The sequence below is a fragment of the Oncorhynchus masou genome, chromosome 31, assembly GCF_036934945.1.
Source record: "Oncorhynchus masou masou isolate Uvic2021 chromosome 31, UVic_Omas_1.1, whole genome shotgun sequence".
In the NCBI taxonomy this organism is placed as follows: domain Eukaryota; kingdom Metazoa; phylum Chordata; class Actinopteri; order Salmoniformes; family Salmonidae; genus Oncorhynchus; species Oncorhynchus masou.
Window position 1 is genome coordinate 218,649 of NC_088242.1, and position 21,116 is coordinate 239,764.

A 21,116-nucleotide genomic window follows, 5' to 3' on the forward strand; every position below is an offset into this window, starting at 1 on the left:
CCCTTTCCCCCTCTCTCCCCCTCTCTCTCTCCCCCTTTCCCCCCTTTCCCCCTCTCTCCCCCTCTCTCTCCCTTCCCCCCCTTTCCCCCTTTCCCCCTCTCTATCCCCCTCTCTCTCCCCCTCTCTCTCTTTCCCCTCAGATATTAATGATTGTGAGAGCAGCCCGTGTGGTACTGGAGGAACCTGTATAGATAAAGTCAGTGTGTACCAGTGTATCTGTGGAGACGGCTGGGAGGGGGACCACTGTGAGATCAGTAAGTGCACTATTTTTATGTTTAGAAACATGTTTTTAAGGGTTATCGGAGTTATAGATGTTCATGAGGAGACCTATGATAGGTCATAGGTGATATAGCACAGAAATGGAGATGGAACCGCTACCTCCGCAGCACTACCACTAGACCAGCCCCCTGGCAGGCAGCACTACCACTAGACCAGCCCCCTGGCAGGCAGCACTACCACTAGACCAGCCCCCTGGCAGCCAGCACTACCACTAGACCAGCCCCCTGGCAGGCCTCACTACCACTAGACCAGCCCCCTGGCAAGCAGCACTACCACTAGACCAGCCCCCTGGCAAGCAGCACTACCACTAGACCAGCCCCCTGGCAGGCAGCACTACCACTAGACCAGCCCCCTGGCAGGCAGCACTACCACTAGACCAGCCCCCTGTCAGGCAGCACTACCACTAGACCAGCCCCCTGGCAGGCAGCACTACCTCTAGACCAGCCCCCTGGCAGGCAGCACTACCACTAGACCAGCCCCCTGGGCAGGCAGCACTACCACTAGACCAGCCCCCTGGCAGGCAGCACTACCACTAGACCAGCCCCCTGGCAGGCAGCACTACCACTAGACCAGCCCCCTGGCAGGCAGCACTACCACTAGACCAGCCCCCTGGCAGGCAGCACTACCACTAGACCAGCCCCTGGCAGGCAGCACTACCACTAGACCAGCCCCCTGGCAGGCAGCACTACCCCTAGACCAGCCCCTGGCAGGCAGGCAGCACTACCACTAGACCAGCCCCCTGGCAGGCAGCACTACCACTAGACCAGCCCCCTGGCAGGCAGCACTACCACTAGACCAGCCCCCTGGCAGGCAGCACTACCACTAGACCAGCCCCCTGGCAGGCAGGCAGCACTACCACTAGACCAGCCCCCTGGCAGGCAGCAGCACTACCACTAGACCAGCCCCCTGGCAGGCAGCACTACCACTAGACCAGCCCCCTGGCAGGCAGGCAGGCAGGCAGCACTACCACTAGACCAGCCCCCTGGCAGGCAGGCAGCACTACCACTAGACCAGCCCCCTGGGACGCAGGCAGCACTACCTGTAGACCAGCCCCCTGGCACACAGGCAGCACTACCACTAGACCAGCCCCCGGCAGGACAGGCAGCACTACCACTAGACCAGCCCCCTGGCAGGCAGCACACTACCACTAGACCAGCCCCCTGGCAGGCAGCACTACCACTAGACCAGCCCCCTGGCAGGCAGCACTACCCCTAGACCAGCCCCCTGGCAGGCAGGCAGCACTACCACTTGACCAGCCCCCTGGCAGGCAGGCAGCACTACCACTAGACCAGCCCCCTGGCAGGCAGGCAGCACTACCACTAGACCAGCCCCCTGGCAGGCAGGCAGCACTACCACTAGACCAGCCCCCTGGCAGCCAGGCAGCACTACCACTAGACCAGCCCCCTGGCAGGCAGCACTACCACTAGACCAGCCCCCTGGCAGGCAGCACTACCACTAGACCAGCCCCCTGTACCACAATGTTTGGTCTTCATTTGGATCCTCCTTAGCTGAAACCTTAGTGACTGCCAGTCTTCCTAGGGTCCACATTCTTACCCATAGTCTTTGGCACATATACATGTAAGATATACACTGCTCAAAAATAAAGGGAACACTTAAACAACACAATGTAACTCCAAGTCAATCACACTTCTGTGAAATCAAACTGTCCACTTAGGAAGCAACACTGATTGACAATACATTTCACATGCTGTTGTGCAAATGGAATAGACAACAGGTGGAAATTATAGACAATTAGCAAGACACCCCCAATAAAGGAGTGGTTCTGCAGGTGGGGACCACAGACCACCTCTCAGTTCCTATGCTTCCTGGCTGATGTTTTGGTCACTTTTGAATGCTGGCAGTGCTTTCACTCTAGTGTTAGCATGAGATGGAGTCTACAACCCGCACAAGTGGCTCAGGTACTGCAGCTCATCCAGGATGGCACATCAATGCGAGATGTGGCAAGAAGGTTTGCTGTGTCTGTCAGCGTAGTGTCCAGAGCATGGAGGCGCTACCAGGAGACAGGCCAGTACATCAGGAGACGTGGAGGAGGACGTAGGTAGGGCAACAACCCAGCAGCAGGACCGCTACCTCCGCCTTTGTGCAAGGAGGAGCAGGAGGAGCACTGCCAGAGCCCTGCAAAATGACCTCCAGCAGGCCACAATGCATGTGTCTGCTCAAACGGTCAGAAACAGACTCCATGAGGGTGGTATGAGGGCCCGATGTCCACAAGTGGGGGTTGTGCTTACAGCCCAACACCGTGCAGGACGTTTGGCATTTGGCAGAGAACACCAAGATTGGCAAATTCGCCACTGGTGCCCTGTGCTCTTCACAGATGAAAGCAGGTTCACACTGAGCACATGTGGCAGTCTGGAGACACCGTGGACAACGTTCTGCTGCCTGCAACATCCTCCAGCACGACCGGTTTGGCGGTGGGGGTCAGTCATGGTGTGGGGTGGCATTTCTTTGGGGGCCGCACAGCCCTCCATGTGCTCGCCAGAGGTAGCCATTAGGTACCGAGATGAGATCCTCAGACCCCTTGTGAGACCATATGCTGGTGCGGTTGGCCCTGGGTTCTTCCTAATGCAAGACAATGCTAGACCTCATGTGGCTGGAGGGTGTCAGCAGTTCCTGCAAGAGGAAGGCATTGATGCTATGGACTGGCCCGCCCGTTCCCCAGACCTGAATCCAATTGAGCACACCTGGGACATCATGTCTCGCTCCATCCACCAACGCAACGTTGCACTACAGACAGTCCAGGAGTTGGCGGATGCTTTAGTCCAGGTCTGGGAGGAGATCCAAGCGTTTGTGTTTATCGTTAGCATAGCATAACATTATGTACACTAAGCATTAAGTAGCTAGGTCACAAAAATCAGAAAAGCAATGAAATTAATCGTTTACCTTTGATGATCTTCGGATGTTTTCACTCACGAGACTCCCAGTTACACAACAAATGTTCCTTTTGTTCCATAAAGATTATTTTTATACCCAAAATATCCTCTCCCTCGCCTCCTCCCTCCTCTCCCCCTCCCCCTCCCTCTCCTCCTCCCTCGCTCCTCCCTCCCTCCTCCCCCTCTCCCCCCCTCCTCTCCCCCTCCTCCTCCCTCCTCTCCCTCCCCCTCCTCCCTCCCCCCCCTCCTCTCCTCTCCTCCCTCCCCCCTCTTCCCCCCTCCCCTCCCTCCTCCTCCCCCCCCCCTCCTCCCTCCCCCTCCCTCTCCCCCTCCTCTCCCCCTCCCTCCTCCTCCCTCCTCCTCCTCGCTCTCCTCATCTCCTCCAGATATAGATGACTGCAGCACTAGTCCATGTCATAATGGAGGAACATGTCGAGACCTGGTGACTGATTTCTTCTGTGAGTGTATGAATGGCTGGAAGGGGAAGACCTGCCACTCCCGTAAGAACACAGTCTCTCTCCTCCCATTCTTTCTGTTCTACAATCACCGAGCACATTTTTATTTGTTATTTTTTTATTTCACCTTTATTTAACCAGGAAGGCCAGTTGAGAACAATTCATTTACAACTGTGACCTGGCCAAGATAAAGCAAAGCAGTGAGACACAAACAACAACACAGAGTTACACATAAACAAACACACAGTCAATAACACAATAACACAACAACACAGAGTTACACATGGAATAAACAAACGTACAGTCAATAACACAATAGAAAAAATCTATATACAGTGTGTGCAAATTGAGTAAGGAGGTAAGGCAATAAATAGGACAATAGTTGTGAAGTAATTACAATATAGCAAATTAACACTGGAGTGATAGATGATGATGTGTAAGTAGAGATACTGGGGTGCAGAAGAGCAGAAACACAAAACGTGCTGATGGGTGGAGGTTTTCACCCAGGTGTGTGTGTGTACTGTATATGTGTGTGTGTTATGAAAGCTTGGTTTTAATCATGTGTGTCTCCAGGTGAGAGCCAGTGTGACGAGGTTACCTGTAACAACGGAGGGACATGTCATGATGAGGGAGACACCTTCCAGTGCAAGTGTTCCACTGGATGGGAGGGGGCTACCTGTAATATAGGTGAGTTAGTCTGGGTGGGAGGGGGCTACCTGTAATATAGGTGAGTTAGTCTGGGTGGGAGGGGGCTACCTGTAATATAGGTGAGTTAGTCTGGATGAGAGGGAGTGGCTGCCTGTAATATAGGTGAGTTAGTCTGGGAGGGAGGGGGCTACCTGTAATATAGGTGAGTTAGTCTGGGTGGGAGGGGGGGCTACCTGTAATATAGGTGAGTTAGTCTGGGTGGGAGGGAGGGGCTACCTGTAATATAGGTGAGTTAGTCTGGGTGGGAGGGGGCTACCTGTAATATAGGTGAGTTAGTCTGGGTGGGAGGGAGGGCTGCCTGTAATATAGGTGAGTTAGTCTGGATGGGAGGGAGGGGCTACCTGTAATATAGGTGAGTTAGTCTGGATGGGAGGGGGCTACCTGTAATATAGGTGAGTTAGTCTGGGTGGGAGGGGGGGCTACCTGTAATATAGGTGAGTTAGTCTGGGTGGGAGGGGGCTACCTGTAATATAGGTGAGTTAGTCTGGATGGGAGGGAGGGGGCTACCTGTAATATAGGTGAGTTAGTCTGGATGGGAGGGAGGGGGCTACCTGTAATATAGGTGAGTTAGTCTGGATGGGAGGGAGGGGGCTGCCTGTATTATAGGTGAGTTAGTCTGGATGAGAGGGAGTGGCTGCCTGTAATATAGGTCTGGGAGGGAGGGGCTACCTGTAATATAGGTGAGTTAGTCTGGATGGGAGGGAGGGGCTGCCTGTATTATAGGTGAGTTAGTCTGGATGAGAGGGAGTGGCTGCCTGTAATATAGGTGAGTTAGTCTGGGAGGGAGGGGCTGCCTGTAATATAGGTGAGTTAGTCTGGGAGGGAGGGGCTACCTGTAATATAGGTGAGTTAGTCTGGGTGGGAGGGGCTACCTGTAATATAGGTGAGTTAGTCTGGGAGGGAGGGGCTACCTGTAATATAGGTGAGTTAGTCTGGGTGGGAGGGGCTACCTGTAATATAGGTGAGTTAGTCTGGGTGGGAGGGGCTACCTGTAATATAGGTGAGTTAGTCTGGGAGGGAGGGGCTACCTGTAATATAGGTGAGTTAGTCTGGGTGGGAGGGGCTGCCTGTAATATAGGTGAGTTAGTCTGGGTGGGAGGGGGCTACCTGTAATATAGGTGAGTTAGTCTGGGTGGAAGGGGGCTACCTGTAATATAGGTGAGTTAGTCTGGGTGGAAGGGGGCTACCTGTAATATAGGTGAGTTAGTCTGGGAGGGAGGGGCTACCTGTAATATAGGTGAGTTAGTCTGGGTGGGAGGGGGCTACCTGTAATATAGGTGAGTTAGTCTGGGTGGGAGGGGGCTACCTGTAATATAGGTGAGTTAGTCTGGGTGGGAGGGGGCTACCTGTAATATAGGTGAGTTAGTCTGGATGGGAGGGAGGGGCTACCTGTAATATAGGTGAGTTAGTCTGGGAGGGAGGGAGGGGGCTACCTGTAATATAGGTGAGTTAGTCTGGGAGGGAGGGGCTACCTGTAATATAGGTGAGTTAGTCTGGGAGGGAGGGAGGGGGCTACCTGTAATATAGGTGAGTTAGTCTGGATGGGAGGGAGGGGCTGCCTGTAATATAGGTGAGTTAGTCTGGATGGGAGGTCTGGGAGGGGGGGCTACCTGTAATATAGGTGAGTTAGTCTGGGAGGGAGGGAGGGAGGGGGCTGCCTGTAATATAGGTGAGTTAGTCTGGGATGGGAGGGAGGGGCTACCTGTAATATAGGTGAGTTAGTCTGGGAGGGAGGGAGGGGCTACCTGTAATATAGGTGAGTTAGTCTGGGAGGGAGGGGCTACCTGTAATATAGGTGAGTTAGTCTGGGAGTCCTGGGTGGGAGGGAGGGAGGGAGGGAGGGGCTGCCTGTAATATAGGTGAGTTAGTCTGGGAGGGAGGGGCTACCTGTAATATAGGTGAGTTAGTCTGGGAGGAGGGAGGGGGGCTACCTGTAATATAGGTGAGTTAGTCTGGGAGGGAGGGGCTACCTGTAATATAGGTGAGTTAGTCTGGGTGGGAGGGAGGGGCTACCTGTAATATAGGTGAGTTAGTCTGGATGGGAGGGAGGGGCTGCCTGTAATATAGGTGAGTTAGTCTGGATGGGAGGGAGGGGGTGAGTTAGTCTGGGAGGGAGGGAGGGGCCTGTAATATAGGTGAGTTAGTCTGGGAGGGAGGGGCTGCCTGTAATATAGGGAGGTCTGGGTGGGAGGGAGGGGCTACCTGTAATATAGGTGAGTTAGTCTGGATGGAGGGAGGGGCTACCTGTAATATAGGTGAGTTAGTCTGGATGGGAGGGAGGGGCTACCTGTAATATAGGTGAGTTAGTCTGGATGGGAGGGGGCTGCCTGTGGCTGCCTGTAATATAGGTGAGTTAGTCTGGATGGGAGGGAGGGGCTACCTGTAATATAGGTGAGTTAGTCTGGGTGGGAGGGAGGGGCTACCTGTAATATAGGTGAGTTAGTCTGGGAGGGAGGGAGGGGGGGGCTACCTGTAATATAGGTGAGTTAGTCTGGATGAGAGGAGTGGCTGCCTGTAATATAGGTTGAGTTAGTCTGGGTGGGAGGGAGGGGGAGGGCTACCTGTAATATAGGTGAGTTAGTCTGGATGGGAGGGAGGGGCTGCCTGTAATATAGGTGAGTTAGTCTGGATGGGAGGGAGGGGCTACCTGTAATATAGGTGAGTTAGTCTGGGTGGGAGGGAGGGGCTACCTGTAATATAGGTGAGTTAGTCTGGATGAGGTGAGGTCTGGGTGGGGGGGCTACCTGTAATATAGGTGAGTTAGTCTGGGTGGGAGGGAGGGGCTACCTGTAATATAGGTGAGTTAGTCTGGATGGGAGGGAGGGGCTGCCTGTAATATAGGTGAGTTAGTCTGGATGGGAGGGAGGGAGGGGGCTACCTGTAATATAGGTGAGTTAGTCTGGGTGGGAGGGAGGGGCTACCTGTAATATAGGTGAGTTAGTCTGGATGAGAGGGGGGGCTACCTGTAATATAGGTGAGTTAGTCTGGGTGGGAGGGAGGGGCTACCTGTAATATAGGTGAGTTAGTCTGGATGAGGGAGGGGCTGCCTGTAATATAGGTGAGTTAGTCTGGATGGGAGGGGGGGTAATATAGGTGAGTTAGTCTGGGTGGGAGGGAGGGGGGGGCTACCTGTAATATAGGTGAGTTAGTCTGGGTGGGAGGGGGGGCTACCTGTAATATAGGTGAGTTAGTCTGGGAGGGAGGGGGAGGGGCTACCTGTAATATAGGTGAGTTAGTCTGGGAGGGAGGGGGAGGGGCTACCTGTAATATAGGTGAGTTAGTCTGGGTGGGTCTGGGAGGGGGCTACCTGTAATATAGGTGAGTTAGTCTGGGTGGGAGGGGGGGCTACCTGTAATATAGGTGAGTTAGTCTGGGAGGGAGGGGCTACCTGTAATATAGGTGAGTTAGTCTGGGTGGGTGAGGTCTGAGGGGAGGGGCTACCTGTAATATAGGTGAGTTAGTCTGGGATGGGAGGGAGGGGCTGCCTGTAATATAGGTGAGTTAGTCTGGGAGGGAGGGAGGGGGCTTCCTGTAATATAGGTGAGTTAGTCTGGGAGGGAGGGAGGGAGGGGCTACCTGTAATATAGGTGAGTTAGTCTGGATGGGAGGGAGGGGCTACCTGTAATATAGGTGAGTTAGTCTGGATGGGAGGGAGGGGCTACCTGTAATATAGGTGAGTTAGTCTGGATGGGAGGGAGGGGCTACCTGTAATATAGGTGAGTTAGTCTGGGTGGGAGGGAGGGGCTACCTGTAATATAGGTGAGTTAGTCTGGGAGGGAGGGGCTACCTGTAATATAGGTGAGTTAGTCTGGATGGGAGGGAGGGGCTGCCTGTAATATAGGTGAGTTAGTCTGGGTGGGAGGGAGGGGGCTACCTGTAATATAGGTGAGTTAGTCTGGATGGGAGGGAGGGCTACCTGTAATATAGGTGAGTTAGTCTGGATGGGAGGGAGGGGCTACCTGTAATATAGGTGAGTTAGTCTGGGTGGGAGGGAGGGGCTACCTGTAATATAGGTGAGTTAGTCTGGGAGGGAGGGAGGGGCTACCTGTAATATAGGTGAGTTAGTCTGGATGGGAGGGAGGGCTACCTGTAATATAGGTGAGTTAGTCTGGGGGAGGGGGGGCTACCTGGGTGAGTTAGGAGGGGCTACCTGTAATATAGGTGAGTTAGTCTGGATGGGAGGGGCTGCCTGTAATATAGGTGAGTTAGTCTGGATGGGAGGGAGGGGCTACCTGTAATATAGGTGAGTTAGTCTGGATGGGAGGGAGGGGCTGCCTGTAATATAGGTGAGTTAGTCTGGGTGGGAGGGAGGGGCTACCTGTAATATAGGTGAGGTAGTCTGGGTGGGAGGGGGCTACCTGTAATATAGGTGAGTTAGTCTGGATGAGAGGGAGTGGCTGCCTGTAATATAGGTGAGTTAGTCTGGATGGGAGGGAGGGGCTACCTGTATTATAGGTGAGTTAGTCTGGATGAGAGGGAGTGGCTGCCTGTAATATAGGTGAGTTAGTCTGGATGGGAGGGAGGGGCTACCTGTAATATAGGTGAGTTAGTCTGGATGGGAGGGAGGGGCTACCTGTAATATAGGTGAGTTAGTCTGGATGGGAGGGAGGGGCTACCTGTAATATAGGTGAGTTAGTCTGGGTGGGAGGGAGGGGCTACCTGTAATATAGGTGAGTTAGTCTGGATGGGAGGGAGTGGCTACCTGTAATATAGGTGAGTTAGTCTGGGTGGGAGGGAGGGGGCTACCTGTAATATAGGTGAGTTAGTCTGGGTGGGAGGGAGTGGCTGCCTGTAATATAGGTGAGTTAGTCTGGATGGGAGGGAGGGGCTACCTGTAATATAGGTGAGTTAGTCTGGGTGGGAGGGAGGGGCTGCCTGTAATATAGGTGAGTTAGTCTGGATGGGAGGGAGGGGCTACCTGTAATATAGGTGAGTTAGTCTGGGTGGGTGGGGGCTACCTGTAATATAGGTGAGTTAGTCTGGGTGGGAGGGAGTAATATAGGTGAGTTAGTCTGGGTGGGAGGGGGCTACCTGTAATATAGGTGAGTTAGTCTGGATGAGAGGGAGTAATATAGGTGCTTAGCCTGTAATATAGGTGAGTTAGTCTGGGAGGGAGGGAGGGAGGGGCTACCTGTAATATAGGTGAGTTAGTCTGGATGGGAGGGAGGGGCTACCTGTAATATAGGTGAGTTAGTCTGGATGGGAGGGAGGGGCTACCTGTAATATAGGTGAGTTAGTCTGGATGGGAGGGAGGGGCTACCTGTAATATAGGTGAGTTAGTCTGGGAGGGAGGGAGGGGCTACCTGTAATATAGGTGAGTTAGTCTGGATGAGAGGGAGGGGCTACCTGTAATATAGGTGAGTTAGTCTGGGTGGGAGGGAGGGGCTACCTGTATTATAGGTGAGTTAGTCTGGATGAGAGGGAGTGGCTGCCTGTAATATAGGTGAGTTAGTCTGGATGGGAGGGAGGGGCTACCTGTAATATAGGTGAGTTAGTCTGGGTGGGAGGGAGGGGCTACCTGTAATATAGGTGAGTTAGTCTGGATGAGAGGGAGGGGCTGCCTGTAATATAGGTGAGTTAGTCTGGATGGGAGGGAGGGGCTACCTGTAATATAGGTGAGTTAGTCTGGATGAGGTGAGGTCTGGGTGGGTGGGGCTACCTGTAATATAGGTGAGTTTGTCTGGGTGGGAGGGAGGGGCTACCTGTAATATAGGTGAGTTAGTCTGGATGGGGGAGGGGCTGCCTGTAATATAGGTGAGTTAGTCTGGATGGGGGCTGCCTGTAGGGAGGGGGAGGGAGGGGCTACCTGTAATATAGGTGAGTTAGTCTGGATGGGAGTTAGTCTGGGTGGGAGGGGGGGGGCTACCTGTAATATAGGTGAGTTAGTCTGGGTGGGAGGGGGGGCTACCTGTAATATAGGTGAGTTAGTCTGGGTGGGAGGGAGGGCTACCTGTAATATAGGTGAGTTAGTCTGGATGGGAGGGAGGGGCTGCCTGTAATATAGGTGAGTTAGTCTGGGAGGGAGGGAGGGGGCTTCCTGTAATATAGGTGAGTTAGTCTGGATAGGAGGGAGGGGCTCCCTGTAATATAGGTGAGTTAGTTTGGGTGGGAGGGGGCTGGATGGGAGTCTGGGTGGGAGGGGCTACCTGTAATATAGGTGAGTTAGTCTGGATGGGAGGGAGGGGGCTACCTGTAATATAGGTGAGTTAGTCTGGATGGGAGGGAGGGGCTACCTGTAATATAGGTGAGTTAGTCTGGATGGGAGGGAGGGAGGGGCTGCCTGTATTATAGGTGAGTTAGTCTGGGAGGGAGGGAGGGGCTACCTGTAATATAGGTGAGTTAGTCTGGATGGGAGGGAGGGGCTACCTGTAATATAGGTGAGTTAGTCTGGGAGGGAGGGGGGGCTACCTGTAATATAGGTGAGTTAGTCTGGATGGGAGGGAGGAGGGGGAGTTAGTCTGGATGCCTGTAATATAGGTGAGTTAGTCTGGATGGGAGGGAGGGGCTACCTGTAATATAGGTGAGTTAGTCTGGATGGGAGGGAGTGGCTCCCTGTAATATAGGTGAGTTAGTCTGGGTGGGAGGGAGGGGGCTACCTGTAATATAGGTGAGGTAGTCTGGGTGGGGGGGGGCTACCTGTAATATAGGTGAATTAGTCTGGATTGGAGGGAGGGAGTGGCTCCCTGTAATATAGGTGAGTTAGTCTGGATGGGAGGGAGGGGCTGCCTGTAATATAGGTGAGTTAGTCTGTATGGGAGGGAGGGGCTACCTGTAATATAGGTGAGTTAGTCTGGGTGGGAGGGGCTGCCTGTAATATAGGTGAGTTAGTCTGGGTGGGAGGGGCTGCCTGTAATATAGGTGAGTTAGTCTGGGAGGGAGGGAGGGAGGGAGGGAGGGAGGGAGGGAGGGGAGGGAGGGGGCTTCCTGGGTGAGTTAGTCTGGATGGGAGGGGCTTCCTGTAATATAGGTGAGTTAGTCTGGATGGGAGGGGCTGCCTGTAATATAGGTGAGTTAGTCTGGGAGGGAGGGGCTACCTGTAATATAGGTGAGTTAGTCTGGATGGGAGGGAGGGGCTACCTGTAATATAGGTGAGTTAGTCTGGATGGGGGAGGGAGGGGTCTGGATGGGACCTGTAATATAGGTGAGTTAGTCTGGATGGGAGGGGCTCCCTGTAGGGAGTTAGTCTGGGTGTAATAATATAGGTGAGTTAGTCTGGATGGGAGGGAGGGGCTCCCTGTAATATAGGTGAGTTAGTTTGAGTGGGAGTCTGGATGGGAGGTCTGGGTGGGGCTACCTGTAATATAGGTGAGTTAGTCTGGATAGGAGGGAGTGGCTCCCTGTAATATAGGTGAGTTAGTTTGGGTGGGAGGGGCTGCCTGTAATATAGGTGTGTTAGTCTGGGAGGGATGGGCTGCCTGTATTATAGGTGAGTTCGTCTGGATGGGAGGGAGGGGTTAGTCTGGATGGGAGGGAGGGGGCCTGTAATATAGGTGAGTTAGTCTGGATGAGAGGGAGTGGCTGCCTGTAATATAGGTGAGTTAGTCTGGATGGGAGGGGCTACCTGTAATATAGGTGAGTTAGTCTGGGAGGGAGGGGCTACCTGTAATATAGGTGAGTTAGTCTGGGTGGGAGGGGGCTGCCTGTATTATAGGTGAGTTAGTCTGGATGGGAGGGAGGGGGCTGCCTGTATTATAGGTGAGTTAGTCTGGATGAGAGGGAGTGGCTGCCTGTAATATAGGTGAGTTAGTCTGGGAGGGAGGGGCTACCTGTAATATAGGTGAGTTAGTCTGGGGGAGGGAGGGGCTATAGGTGAGTTAGTCCTGTGTAATATAGGTTAGTTAGTCTGGGAGGGAGGGAGGGGGGGAGGGGGCTTCCTGTAATATAGGTGAGTTAGTCTGGGAGGGAGTAATATAGGTGAGTTAGTCTGGGAGGGAGGGGCCTGTAATATAGGTGAGTTAGTCTGGGGGAGAGGGAATATAGGGTTAGTGTGGGACTGAGGGGAGTTAGTCTGGGTGGGACCTGTAATATAGGTGAGTTAGTCTGGGAGGGAGGGGCTGCCTGTAATATAGGTGAGTTAGTCTGGGAGGGAGGGGCTGCCTGTAATATAGGTGAGTTAGTCTGGGAGGGAGGGGCTACCTGTAATATAGGTGAGTTAGTCTGGGTGGGAGGGAGGGAGGGAGGGAGGGGCTGCCTGTAATATAGGTGAGTTAGTCTGGGAGGGAGGGGCTACCTGTAATATAGCTGTGTTAGTCCCCTCCTCCCTCCCCTGGCTCTAGACCAGTAGGCACTAACCAGGCTGTTAGGATTTTATTTCAACTCATCTAATAGGACACACTTGCTTTCGCTTCTTTGTTGCACAATGTTTTTACACGTTTAGCTGAATTTGACCCAGATGAACTAATGCTACTGACTCACCTCTCATCCTCCTCCAGCTCAGAACAGCAGCTGTCTTCCTAACCCCTGTCAGTACGGGGGAACCTGTGTGACCAGTGGGGACTCCTTCACCTGCGTCTGCAAGGAGGGCTGGGAGGGAGACACCTGTAAACAGAGTGGGTATACAACACAGGTCTACTGTCCCACCTGTTCTATCACTCCCTGTGTTCCCTGCTTAGAGGAAGATGGCCTTGAGAATGGTGGGAGGGGTGGGGCTTATGGTTGGGGAGGGGGGGGGGGGACGCCTTATGGTTGTGGATGGGTGAGGGTGGGGGGCCTTATTGTTGTGGATGAGGGAGGGGGGGCCTTAACTCTCGCATTTTGAAATAAATGTACACGTTATTCAATAATTGAATCCAAACTGTTGGTCATCAACGTGCGTAATCGTCGTCTGCGTGGCCACGTCGCTCAAATACAACTTGGTTCTATTTAGTACACTTGATCGCGCTGCAAGTCCCGTCTCTCTCATCTTCTCATTGGTTTTTAGGAGTATATACCCACATGGGTGATTGAAAGATGAACTGTCCACACTCCAGTCCAGTTGGTGGTTGTAATGCACCTTAACGTTGGTCGCCAACCACCATATAGGAGCAGGGTTCTGGATGGGGGAGGAGCAGGGTTCTGGATGGGGGAGGAGCAGGGTTCTGGATGGGGAGGAGCAGGGTTCTGGATGGGGGAGGAGCAGGGTTCTGGATGGGGGAGGAGCAGGGTTCTGGATGGGGAGGAGCAGGGTTCTGGATGGGGAGCAGGAGCAGGGTTCTGGATGGGGGGAGGAGCAGGGTTCTGGATGGGGGAGGAGCAGGGTTCTGGATGGGGGAGGAGCAGGGTTCTGGATGGGGGAGGAGCAGGGTCCTGTATGGGGGAGGAGCAGGGTTCTGGATGGGGGAGGCAGGATTCTGGGGGGGAGCAGGGTTCTGGAGGGGGAGCAGGGTTCTGGATGGGGGAGGAGCAGGGTTCTGGATGGGGGAGGAGCAGGGTTCTGGATGGGGGAGGAGCAGGGTTCTGGATGGGGAGGAGGGGTTCTGGATGGGGGAGGAGCAGGGTTCTGGATGGGGGAGGAGCAGGGTTCTGGATGGGGGGGAGGAGCAGGGTTCTGGATGGGGGAGGCAGGATTCTGGATGGGGGAGGAGCAGGGTTCTGGATGGGGGAGGAGCAGGGTTCTGGATGGGGGAGGCAGGGTTCTGGATGGGGGAGGAGCAGGGTTCTGGATGGGGGAGGAGCAGGGTTCTGGATGGGGGAGGATTCTGGATGGGGAGGAGCAGGGTTCTGGATGGGGGAGGAGCAGGGTTCTGGATGGGGGAGGAGCAGGGTTCTGGATGGGGGAGGAGCAGGGTTCTGGATGGGGGAGGAGCAGGGTTCTGGATGGGGGAGGAGCAGGGTTCTGGATGGGGGAGGAGCAGGGTTCTGGATGGGGGAGGAGCAGGGTTCTGGATGGGGGAGGAGCAGGGTTCTGGATGGGGGAGGAGCAGGGTTCTGGATGGGGGAGGAGCAGGGTTCTGGATGGGGGAGGAGCAGGGTTCTGGATGGGGGGGGGAGGAGCAGGGTTCTGGATGGGGGGAGCAGGGTTCTGGATAGGGGAGTGGGTTCTGGATGGGGGGGGTTCTGGATGGGGAGGATAGGGGGGTGTATGGGGGGGTGTAGGGGCAGGGGTGTGGGGGTAGGGGCAGGGGTAGGGGCGGGGTTGTGTGGGGGTAGGGGCAGGGGTGTACCTCTGGACACTCTGTCTCTCTCTCTATGTCTCTCTCTCTCTCTCTCCACATGCGTGTGAAAATAACTTCTCTCTCTTTTTTCCAGATACCAACGACTGTAATCCCCACCCATGGTAAGTGGAACACATTTCCTATTGATTCAGACAAGACAGATCAGAAGAAGGTGTTCCTCTACTTTGCACTGTTCCAAATATTTAAACATTTTCTATAGCCTGCCAGATGGGTGGGTTCTGGCCCAGATATATTTTTTCAAATGATGCTGAATAGTATTTGAACCCAGGTTTATTCTGCAGGTTCTCTCTCTGTGTCTCTCTGCGTCTGTCTCTCTCTCTGTCTGACCAGAATATTTTAAGATGCCAAGATGGCACACTATTCCCTTTACAGACTATAGTGGTTAGGAGGGAGGACACAGACTATAATGGTTAGGAGGGAGGACACAGACTATAATGGTTAGGAGGGAGGACACAGACTATAATGGTTAGGAGGGAGGACACAGACTATAATGGTTAGGAGGGAGGACACAGACTATAATGGTTAGGAGGAGGACACAGACTATAATGGTTAGGGAGGACACAGACTATAATGGTTAGGAGGAGGACACAGACTATAATGGTTAGGAGGAGGACACAGACTATAATGGTTAGGGAGGACACAGACTATAATGGTTAGGAAGGACACAGGCTATAATGGTTAGGAGGGAGGACACAGACTATAATGGTTAGGAGGGAGGACACAGACTATAATGGTTAGGAGGGAGGACACAGACTATAGTGGTTAGGAAGGACACAGACTATAATGGTTAGGAGGGAGGACACAGACTATAATGGTTAGGAAGGACACAGGCTATAATGGTTAGGAGGGAGGACACAGACTATAATGGTTAGGAAGGAGGACACAGACTATAATGGTTAGGAGGGAGGACACAGACTATAATGGTTAGGAGGAGGACACAGACTATAATGGTTAGGAGGGAGGACACAGACTATAATGGTTAGGAGGGAGGACACAGACTATAATGGTTAGGAAGGACACAGACTATAATGGTTAGGAAGGAGGACACAGACTATAATGGTTAGGAAGGAGGACACAGACTATAATGGTTAGGAAGGAGGACACAGACTATAATGGTTAGGGAGGACACAGACTATAATGGTTAGGAGGGAGGACACAGACTATAATGGTTAGGAAGGAGGACACAGACTATAATGGTTAGGAAGGAGGACACAGACTATAATGGTTAGGAAGAGGACACAGACTATAATGGTTAGGAAGGAGGACACAGACTATAATGGTTAGGAGGAGGACACAGACTATAATGGTTAGGAAGGAGGACACAGACTATAATGGTTAGGAGGAGGACACAGACTATAATGGTTAGGAAGGAGGACACAGACTATAATGGTTAGGAGGGAGGACACAGACTATAATGGTTAGGAAGGAGGACACAGACTATAATGGTTAGGAAGGAGGACACAGACTATAATGGTTAGGAAGGACACAGACTATAATGGTTAGGAAGGAGGACACAGACTATAATGGTTAGGAAGGAGGACACAGACTATAATGGTTAGGAAGGAGGACACAGACTATAATGGTTAGGAAGGACACAGACTATAATGGTTAGGAAGGACACAGAGGACACAGACTATAATGGTTAGGAGGGAGGACACAGACTATAATGGTTAGGAAGGAGGACACAGACTATAATGGTTAGGAAGGAGGACACAGACTATAATGGTTAGGAGGGAGGACACAGACTATAATGGTTAGGAGGGAGGACACAGACTATAATGGTTAGGAGGGAGGACACAGACTATAATGGTTAGGAGGAGGACACAGACTATAATGGTTAGGAAGGAGGACACAGACTATAATGGTTAGGAAGGAGGACACAGACTATAATGGTTAGGAAGGAGGAGACTATAATGGTTAGGAAGGAGGACACAGACTATAATGGTTAGGAGGAGGACACAGACTATAATGGTTAGGAAGGAGGACACAGACTATAATGGTTAGGAAGGACACAGACTATAATGGTTAGGAAGGAGGACACAGACTATAATGGTTAGGAAGGAGGACACAGACTATAATGGTTAGGAAGGAGGACACAGACTATAATGGTTAGGAGGGAGGACACAGACTATAATGGTTAGGAAGGAGGACACAGACTATAATGGTTAGGAAGGAGGACACAGACTATAATGGTTAGGAAGGAGGACACAGACTATAATGATTAGGAAGGACACAGACTATAATGGTTAGGAGGGACACAGACTATAATGGTTAGGAAGGAGGACACAGACTATAATGGTTAGGAAGGAGGACACAGACTATAATGGTTAGGAGGGAGGACACAGACTATAATGGTTAGGAGGGACACAGACTATAATGGTTAGGGAGGACACAGACTATAATGGTTAGGAAGGAGGACACAGACTATAATGGTTAGGAAGGAGGACACAGACTATAATGGTTAGGAAGGAGGACACAGACTATAATGGTTAGGAAGGAGGACACAGACTATAATGGTTAGGAAGGAGGACACAGACTATAATGGTTAGGAGGAGGACACAGACTATAATGGTTAGGAGGAGGACACAGACTATAATGGTTAGGAGGGAGGACACAGACTATAATGGTTAGGGAAGGACACAGACTATAATGGTTAGGAAGGAGGACACAGACTATAATGGTTAGGAGGAGGACACAGACTATAATGGTTAGGAAGGAGGACACAGACTATAATGGTTAGGAGGGAGGACACAGACTATAATGGTTAGGAAGGAGGACACAGACTATAATGGTTAGGAGGAGGACACAGACTATAATGGTTAGGAAGGAGGACACAGACTATAATGGTTAGGAAGGAGGACACAGACTATAATGGTTAGGAAGGAGGACACAGACTATAATGGTTAGGAAGGAGGACACAGACTATAATGGTTAGGGAGGACACAGACTATAATGGTTAGGAGGGGAGGACACATACTATAATGGTTAGGAGGGAGGACACATACTATAATGGTTAGGAGGGAGGACACAGACTATAATGGTTAGGAGGGAGGACACAGACTATAATGGTTAGGAGGGAGGACACAGACTATAATGGTTAGGAGGAGGACACAGGGTTAGGACACAGACTATAATGGTTAGGAAGGAGGACACAGACTATAATGGTTAGGAGGAGGACACAGACTATAATGGTTAGGAAGGAGGACACAGACTATAATGGTTAGGAAGGAGGACACAGACTATAATGGTTAGGAAGGAGGACACAGACTATAATGGTTAGGAAGGAGGACACAGACTATAATGGTTAGGAGGACACAGGACACAGACTATAATGGTTAGGAAGGAGGACACAGACTATAATGGTTAGGAGGGAGGACACAGACTATAATGGTTAGGAGGGAGGACACAGACTATAATGGTTAGGAGGGAGGACACAGACTATAATGGTTAGGGAGGGAGGACACAGACTATAATGGTTAGGGAGGACACAGACTATAATGGTTAGGAAGGACACAGACTATAATGGTTAGGAAGGAGGACACAGACTATAATGGTTAGGAAGGAGGACACAGACTATAATGGTTAGGAAGGAGGACACAGACTATAATGGTTAGGAGGGAGGACACAGACTATAATGGTTAGGAGGGAGGACACAGACTATAATGGTTAGGAAGGAGGACACAGACTATAATGGTTAGGAGGAGGACACAGACTATACTATAATGGTTAGGAAGGAGGACACAGACTATAATGGTTAGGAAGGAGGACACAGACTATAATGGTTAGGAGGGAGGACACAGACTATAATGGTTAGGAGGGAGGACACAGACTATAATGGTTAGGAGGGAGGACACAGACTATAATGGTTAGGAGGGAGGACACAGACTATAATGGTTAGGAAGGAGGACACAGACTATAATGGTTAGGAGGAGGACACAGACTATAATGGTTAGGAAGGAGGACACAGACTATAATGGTTAGGAGGGAGGACACAGACTATAATGGTTAGGAAGGAGGACACAGACTATAATGGTTAGGAAGGAGGACACAGACTATAATGGTTAGGAAGGAGGACACAGACTATAATGGTTAGGAGGAGGACACAGACTATAATGGTTAGGAGGAGGACACAGACTATAATGGTTAGGAGGAGGACACAGACTATAATGGTTAGGAGGGAGGACACAGACTATAATGGTTAGGGAGGAGGACACAGACTATAATGGTTAGGAAGGAGGACACAGACTATAATGGTTAGGAGGAGGACACAGACTATAATGGTTAGGAGGAGGACACAGACTATAATGGTTAGGAAGGAGGACACAGACTATAATGGTTAGGAAGGAGGACACAGACTATAATGGTTAGGAGGAGGACACAGACTATAATGGTTAGGAAGGAGGACACAGACTATAATGGTTAGGAGGACACAGACTATAATGGTTAGGAAGGAGGACACAGACTATAATGGTTAGGAGGAGGACACAGACTATAATGGTTAGGAAGGAGGACACAGACTATAATGGTTAGGAAGGAGGACACAGACTATAATGGTTAGGAGGAGGACACAGACTATAATGGTTAGGAAGGAGGACACAGACTATAATGGTTAGGGAGGACACAGACTATAATGGTTAGGAAGGACACAGACTATAATGGTTAGGAAGGACACAGACTATAATGGTTAGGGAGGACACAGACTATAATGGTTAGGAAGGACACAGACTATAATGGTTAGGAAGGAGACAGACTATAATGGTTAGGAGGGAGGACACAGACTATAATGGTTAGGAGGGAGGACACAGACTATAATGGTTAGGAGGGAGGACACAGACTATAATGGTTAGGAAGGAGGACACAGACTATAATGGTTAGGAAGGAGGACACAGACTATAATGGTTAGGAAGGAGGACACAGACTATAATGGTTAGGAAGGACACAGACTATAATGGTTAGGGAGGACACAGACTATAATGGTTAGGAGGGAGGACACAGACTATAATGGTTAGGAAGGACACAGACTATAATGGTTAGGAAGGAGGACACAGACTATAATGGTTAGGAAGGAGGACACAGACTATAATGGTTAGGGAGGAGGACACAGACTATAATGGTTAGGAAGGACACAGACTATAATGGTTAGGAGGGAGGACACAGACTATAATGGTTAGGAAGGACACAGACTATAATGGTTAGGAGGGAGGACACAGACTATAATGGTTAGGAGGGAGGACACAGACTATAATGGTTAGGAAGGAGGACACAGACTATAATGGTTAGGAAGGAGGACACAGACTATAATGGTTAGGAAGGAGGACACAGACTATAATGGTTAGGAAGGAGGACACAGACTATAATGGTTAGGAGGGAGGACACAGACTATAATGGTTAGGGAGGACACAGACTATAATGGTTAGGAGGGAGGACACAGACTATAATGGTTAGGAGGGAGGACACAGACTATAATGGTTAGGAAGGACACAGGCTATAATGGTTAGGAAGGAGGACACAGACTATAATGGTTAGGAGGGACACAGACTATAATGGTTAGGAAGGAGGACACAGACTATAATGGTTAGGAAGGAGGACACAGACTATAATGGTTAGGAGGGAGGACACAGACTATAATGGTTAGGAAGGACACAGACTATAATGGTTAGGAAGGAGGACACAGACTATAATGGTTAGGAGGGAGGACACAGACTATAATGGTTAGGAGGGAGGACACAGACTATAATGGTTAGGAAGGAGGACACAGACTATAATGGTTAGGAAGGAGGACACAGACTATAATGGTTAGGAGGAGGACACAGACTATAATGGTTAGGAGGAGGACACAGACTATAATGGTTAGGAGGGAGGACACAGACTATAATGGTTAGGAGGAGGACACAGACTATAATGGTTAGGAAGGAGGACACAGACTATAATGGTTAGGAGGGAGGACACAGACTATAATGGTTAGGGAGGAGGACACAGACTATAATGGTTAGGAAGGAGGACACAGACTATAATGGTTAGGAAGGAGGACACAGACTATAATGGTTAGGAGGGAGGACACAGACTATAATGGTTAGGAGGGAGGACACAGACTATAATGGTTAGGAGGGAGGACACAGACTATAATGGTTAGGAAGGAGGACACAGACTATAATGGTTAGGAAGGACACAGACTATAATGGTTAGGAGGGAGGACACAGACTATAATGGTTAGGAAGGACACAGACTATAATGGTTAGGGAGGACACAGACTATAATGGTTAGGAGGGAGGACACAGACTATAATGGTTAGGAGGGAGGACACAGACTATAATGGTTAGGAAGGAGGACACAGACTATAATGGTTAGGAAGGAGGACACAGACTATAATGGTTAGGAGGACACAGACTATAATGGTTAGGAAGGAGGACACAGACTATAATGGTTAGGAGGGAGGACACAGACTATAATGGTTAGGAGGAGGACACAGACTATAATGGTTAGGAAGGAGGACACAGACTATAATGGTTAGGAGGAGGACACAGACTATAATGGTTAGGAGGGAGGACACAGACTATAATGGTTAGGAAGGAGGACACAGACTATAATGGTTAGGAAGGAGGACACAGACTATAATGGTTAGGAGGGAG

General features: G+C 51.0%; 1 pseudogene; it reads left to right on the forward strand.

Moving 5' to 3' along the window:
* LOC135524866 (protein jagged-1b-like) overlaps positions 1–21,116 on the forward strand; it is a 125,554-nt pseudogene that overhangs the window by 38,475 nt on the left and 65,963 nt on the right.